The sequence below is a fragment of the Triticum urartu genome, chromosome 6A (genome assembly GCF_056163025.1).
Source record: "Triticum urartu cultivar PI428250 chromosome 6A, HENAU_Tu73, whole genome shotgun sequence".
Classification (NCBI taxonomy): Eukaryota; Viridiplantae; Streptophyta; class Magnoliopsida; order Poales; family Poaceae; genus Triticum; species Triticum urartu.
This window is the reverse complement of record NC_141878.1, coordinates 118,460,684-118,467,361: the sequence shown is the minus strand read 5'-3', so window position 1 is coordinate 118,467,361 and position 6,678 is coordinate 118,460,684. Positions and strand designations below refer to the sequence as shown.

The window sequence follows — 6,678 nt, the reverse complement described above, 5'->3', positions numbered from 1 at the left end:
CCCTTCTGTACCCTCAACAAGCCGCCAGCTGTAAGTATTCGAACAACTTTCACTAAATCCTTAATTATCAATCTGCCTTCTCATTATTACTTGAACTTCTGCAGGCTGACTCCCCCTTTTGGAATAAGAAACTCCAAGATAAGCCGGCCAAGAAGGTCATAAACAAGACCAAGGTGACCAAGAAACCTGCCAAAAAGAAGGCAGATACAACTGATCTTTTTACTCTGGATGATGAGTCGAAGGTAGAACTTGACTCCCTTGGCTCTTTCTTTGCTCATCTTATTGACATTGATTTCTATCAGGATGACGCGGAGGCCAGCAATGCAGATGGTGAAGAGGTAACTATCCTTTCCTCCTACTCAGAACCTCTGCCAAGACAGAGAGTTCATCAAGCGAGCCGGAGAGTAAGGTTTTCTCACCCTTTAGCTTACTTGGATCCCAACTTTATTTTGAAGAAGCAGCAGCACGAAGTTCGCCGCACGATCCGGAATAGAGGCGGTGGGAATCTCTCTTCTGGCTTACCCAACACGCCGGTTCCTCGCAAGCGCCGAGCAGAGGTTTCACAGATTTCCGACTTAGCTTTTCCAAAGGCGGGTCTTATTTGACAACCTATTAACCCTTCTGATTCAAACTATTAGGGAACTTCTCACTCCTCATCTGGTGACTCCAATGGGACTCGGATCCCCCTCTCCAAAGTCGCCCCAGGGTGAGAACATTGAATTTCTTTGGTTTTGAAACCCTTTGTAAATCATCATACTAATGTTTTTGTGTCTCATTGCTAGCGGTAAAGCCAAGCCAAGCAAGAATGTGAAGACAAGTAAGTCGGGTGATGACACCAACACCACTGAGCCGGAGAAGCAAATGATGTCAGAGGCTTCCCATCAAACTCTTGAAGCTGCCACTAATGATCCGCCGCCAGAAGAGCACCATGTCACCATGGATTCTATGGATGTTAACCCGGCAAATGCTAAGCCGCCAAGTCCTGTCATGCCTGCTGAAGAAAAGGCTGAAGATGTTATTGTCACCGGGTTTGGCTATACAGAACCGGGAAACCCCACTGTCTTGTCAAAACATAGCACCAAGGAAGGATTTTCAGCTGCTCACAAGGGCAAGTGGAAGCTGGACTTGGAGCGTTATGCCCTATTTAATGCTCATGAGATTCATGCGGGTTATCTAAACCGCCTTCATACCAACCGTGACTTTAAAGCCGGCTTAGTCAATCTGATGAAGGAGCGCTTTGAGGTAAACACTCAAAAACTCTTCTGATATATATATAGAATGGGTCTATTATGATAACACCTTAAGACTGTTATTCTTCTAACCCCTCCGACCCACCCCGTTAGCTACAAACTAAAAAAACAAATCCCACCCCACCTTATCCTCTCGTCACCCACCCTCCTCTCTCTCCTTGTGCTCCTCAATCAAGTCTACACGCCTCCCGTTCTAGCCCGCCGCCGCACCATCTCCTCCCCGGCACCACCACACTACTCCCTCCCCGCGCCGTGGCACCAACCCCTCCCCGTGCCGCCGCACCATCTTCTCCCCTGCACTACCACACCACCTCACTCCCCGTGCCGTGGCAACACCCCCTCCCCGCGCCGCCGCACCATCTTCTCCCAAGCACCACCGCACCACCTCACTCTCCGCGCCGTGGCACCACCACCTCCCCACGCCGCCACACCCTCTCCAACCACCTCCCTCCTCGGGCCACCTGCCCCCGCGTCAGCTAGCCATCGAATCTGCCCCATCACCATCCTCCCACGACTACCCGATGACAGATCCGGTTGTAGCCGTCCTGGGGGCGTTAGCAATGGCCGACTCCAAGGATTGGAGGGGTTACGTTGAGCTTGGGGGTCGCCGGAGACCCACCCCTCCACCCCTGCCCAGATCCATCAGGCGCGTGCCGGTTCTTGCTGCCCACCCCTCCGCCGCCGCACGAGTCGTGCTGTTGACTTTTTTTGTTTTTGCTACAGAAAACTTCAATGCACCGCGAGGGATGGCTTCGGGGCTCATCCGACGTCCTCCGGATGTGAATGTTGAAGTCCCTCCCCTCTCTTCCACTACGTTGCCTGATTCCCTCCAATTCCTCTATTTGGCAGGTCTGGCAGCACTCCCGCATCGATGTAGCTCACTTCGTCCATATGGGTGTTTTTTTGGATCGAAATGCAGCTCACTTCGCCCAATTTCCGGAACAGCATGAGCGTGCGGGCGTCCCTGCCCTGCAGCCAGGCGACAGCACCCGTGCAGTCCACAAACGAGGCCATGAAGTTGAAGAGCGACCGGTGAGGTGGCCCTTTCCAGTGAGAAAATCATGCAGTGCTGTCGAGTGTGGCGTGCAGTCTACGGCTCTCACCTGCAGCTCTCTCCTACACTTCTTGTTTGCACGCGGCGGGAGACAAGTGCACTGCACTATGGTGGCCGGCCGCATAATTATTTCTTTAGTAGTTCATCTTTGCTGTTTGTTTTAGTTTCACCATGTTTGTGGTTCCCTTATGGCATCTTGTAGTACGTATTGCATATACATGCAGTTTTTTCTAATGCGAAGATAACAATATAATGGTGTAACAGAAAAGTTCTAGAACAAAAGAACACAAATAGTTAAAATAATGCAGTTCACCAGTCTTGTCTACTAGTTTGGACGTAGTAATAGAAAAGGTTTACCGGAGGGCTGATGTGCCCGGCAGCGCCGCCATGCAGTTCGCTGGCGATGCCAGAGATGCCGCGCACGCGAGCGGTTGAGATGGCCCTGGTGTGCAGCTCAGATGGGCGGCGTGCGCAATTCAGTTAGAAATTTTCTTTTTTAAAACTATTCAAGGATATGTCCAAGCTGGTGCAGGTTTCTGATTTATTGCAGCTCGGTTGGTCCTCAAAATACAGTTCTGCTGATCCTCTATTGCAGCTCTGGCAGGTGCTAGTGCTGATTTTGTGTGTATGTATGTGTGTGTGGCTATGTAAAACAACTGATGGATGTATTGTGCCCATGAACATCATCAGCGACCATAGACAGTGGCGCAATATAGAAAGTACTTTGGTTGGTTCGACCGTGTAGTACTTTGTGTTTTTGTGCGGTTCACTTGTTCTTTTAAAAAATCAAAATAATGTTGGTGGGAGGTAACATTCTTTGATGCAATGTAATTTTTAATGCACCCCATTTGCCCCTTTCATGCAGCTCACTAAACATTGACCATGTAGTCTAGTTGAAACTAAAAAAACTCAACAGAAACCAAAACATCTTGAAGAAGTTCACTTCTTATCAGATGTGGTTCACTCGCTCAGTCTCTACGGTCCACTTGTTAGAAAAAAAGTCAAAATAATTTTTTTTATAAAATGATGAAAGAAACCTTGAAAGCTCACTTGACTATCTGATGCAGTGCAGTTTTTGGTCTGAAGCAGTGTGTTCATGTGTTTTATGCAGAAAACACGACGATTTTGGTCTCGCGAAAAATAGAGTGTCTGTGTTTCGGTATTTTTAACATTACTCTTAAACCATAAAGAATTAGAGATAGCATTCTACATGAAAAAGTTGCGTCTTGATGATACCTTTCTAACGACGTAGCGTTTGGATCATTCCGACGAGCTGTTTTAGAAAAATTACAAAAAACGGTCGTTGCCACTCGTCGTCCATTGCATGATTTTCAAAATTTACTAAAAACCATAAGGAATCTCAAAAACATTTCAACATATGAAAGTTGCGCCTTGTCCGTAGCTTTCCAACAGCATATCACATGCCTCGTTTTGACAAACGGTTGAAAAATTGAAGCGAAAACAGTACCTAAAAATTGATTTTTTTTGAAAAACAGAATTCGCGATTTAGTAAAATTGAAACTGCTCTTAAACAATAACGAATTAGAGAAAGTAATAGATATGAAAAAGATGCGCCTCGACGATATCTTTCCAATGGTGTATCATTTGCTTCATTCCGATAAGTGGTTTAAAAAACGGAAAAATACGCTCACTGCCACTCGTTGGGCGCCCACCATTTTCAAAACTGCTCTTAAACCGCGATAAATCTCGAAAAGTGTTCAACATGTCAAAGTTGCGCCTAATCCATAGCTTTTCAACGGTTATTATATGCCCCGTTCTGACAAACGGTTAAAAATTAGAGCGAAAATAGTACCGAGAAAACACAACGTGCAGTTTTTTTCGACATGAAGTTCACTAGTCTCTGTGTTGCAGTACCTTTGCTACGAAAGTGCAGTGCCCTCGCATTGAGCATGCAGTACGGAAGTGTTATCAGAATAGTTATTCTACTAATATTAGCAGAATAGACCGCCAAGTCTACTGAATATGAAAGAATTGAACATATTGTAGACTTAATTAAATAGCATCTTTGACCTTGTAGCTATTCCATCGCAATTTTTTAACTCTGCTGAATGAAAGCAAGTAGTTCCCAATGGCCGGCTTAAACTGGAAGGTTAAGCCGTGACTTCAAATTGTAGTGCTAAAATCTGCATATGTAGCCCCCAAGGGCCGGCTTAAGCTGCATAGCTAAGTTGGGACTTATCACCATACTTATGAACAAATCCTCATATGTAGCCCCCATGAACCGGTTTTCGTTTAAGAAACTAACCGGGTCATAAAGATTTGCCTTTAAAAAAGAGCAATACACATTAGCCCCCAAGTGCCAAGTAAAATGGTTGTATTATGCTTGGGACAAATAAGATGATTAAAATAACCACACACTGCTGCTTAATCTTTTTGTCTCACAGGCTGAATTAAATATGAAGGAATCCCAAGTGGTGGATCTGCGGTAGAACATCCAAACTCAGCAATCTGAAACTTCCAAGGCCAAATCAGAACTGAAAACCACTTTGGAAGACATTGAGAAGTTGAAAAAGGATTTCAATGCTAAGAGGAACAGCTGGGATATGGAGAAGGCGACTCTATTGAAAAGAGCTGAAGATGCAGAGGCTGCTCTTAAGCCGGTGACTAACGAGTTATCCGGTCTGAAGCGTCAAATTAATAGCAGGACAGCCACCATCTTTGGTAAGTAACATTATACTTCAATCTTTCACCACCAACATATAATAACCCTCAGCCAATTTATCAATATCTTTGCCAATGCAGGTTCCAGAAGCTCCAACCTTGGTGAAGATATGTGTGTGAAGCTTAAAGCTGTGTATACCCTTGTGGAACAGTTATACACCGGCGCTCAACGGGCTATATCCGCTATCTCACATAAGAAGCAACCACCTTCACTCATCAAGGAAGTGCTGGAGAAATTATCCGTGCCGCCTCAAAGAGTTGAAGAGCTAAAGCGATCAGCGGCCAGAGCTGGTGCCATCACCGTGCTGAGTCGGGAAAAGGCATGGCAGGCAGAACTGGACCCAGAAAAGTTGGCCATCGACTGCCCAAGATTGAAAGAGGACATGCCTCCCTTCGAAGCAGCAGATTTCTCCAAATGTGTAAGGGAAATGCGCCCTTTAGCAAGCAAGCTAGCTGAAGAGACTGACTTGTCAAAATGTCAGGCGGCTTACACCAAAGAAAACTCAAGGGTAGCAGCACCGGTTCATGATGCTGTGGATCTCATCCCACCAACACGTAAGCACACCTTCGCTCCCAATATTGACCCGTCGACCCTCATAGATGATGAAGCTGTATTGAAAGCTTTGACTGGGTTTAACTGGGCCACATCTGACTTCCAGATGACAGGCGTGAAGAGCCGGCGCAGGATGACCCGGAATCCGCAACCCGCCAGGACCATGAGAACTGACCAAAGGGTCGGTTTGCAAACTACCACATAGAATTTGTGCATAGAAAAACACATATTCTTTTGGGCCGTCTGACGCCTTGTAATAGGCTAGCTGAAAACAATGATCTGCCATGCCATCGTGCATGTTTATTTGCATAATACATTAAACCACCGATCTGATGCTGAAGATCTGCTGCTTATGCTCATAATATTATCAATCACGTAGGTCATGTTATCATATTCCCTGCACACAAGTAGAGAACATGTGCCCTGGCGATTCACGCCTGGTGGGTCATGATGTCCCATATAAATTTTTTCTGGTGACTTTAAAGTCTATAACTAGGGCGAGTTATCAAAGCTCGCCTATTCATCCCACAATAAACAAACATACCTGGAAGATTGCCTCAAATTGCCGGCTTATATCACCTCATCCAGTGAGGGTGACAACCCAACACTACAAAAAAGACATATCCGTGACATTTTGGGCCAAACAAATTTTTTTCTGTCATACTTATGACACTTCTATGACGATAATTGTGACAAAACCCGGTATCATCATAAATGTGGTGGGGTCCTACTTCTATGACAAAAAATCATGACAGAAAATGGGCTTTTTGTCCTGGGCGGGCCGGAGACGCAGTTGCATGACATTCTTTGGGCCATCCATGACGGAAAAAACCGTGGTAGAAGCAAGGGCGTGGAAAATATCGGGGAGTCCCCGGTTACGGTGGGTGGTCGGGGGCCGAGCGATGCGCGTTTCTCTCGTACGTACGCGCGCGTGTGTGAGGCGTTGTGCTCTAACTGAACCCGAGTGAGGCGTTGGGCTCTAACTGAACCCGAGCGATTGCACTGCAGGCTACGCGTTACTGAACCAGAGTGATCGATCGATGGCTCTTAACTGAACCCGATCGAGCGATTCCTTCGCTACTGCTGCTAACCGAAGCCGATCGATGCTGCCTCTAGATGAACAGTGAGTGTTGGGGGGG

At 46.4% G+C, this 6,678-nt stretch overlaps 1 long non-coding RNA gene across 1 annotated transcript; it reads left to right on the top strand.

Annotated features, from left to right (window-relative positions):
• Positions 1 to 1,177: 1,177 nt before the first annotated feature.
• Positions 1,178 to 2,616, top strand: LOC125532078 (uncharacterized). Its single transcript, XR_015607542.1, has 2 exons — positions 1,178 to 1,896; positions 1,974 to 2,616. It is a non-coding gene; the product is annotated as an uncharacterized LOC125532078 (long non-coding RNA).
• Positions 2,617 to 6,678: the final 4,062 nt, after the last annotated feature.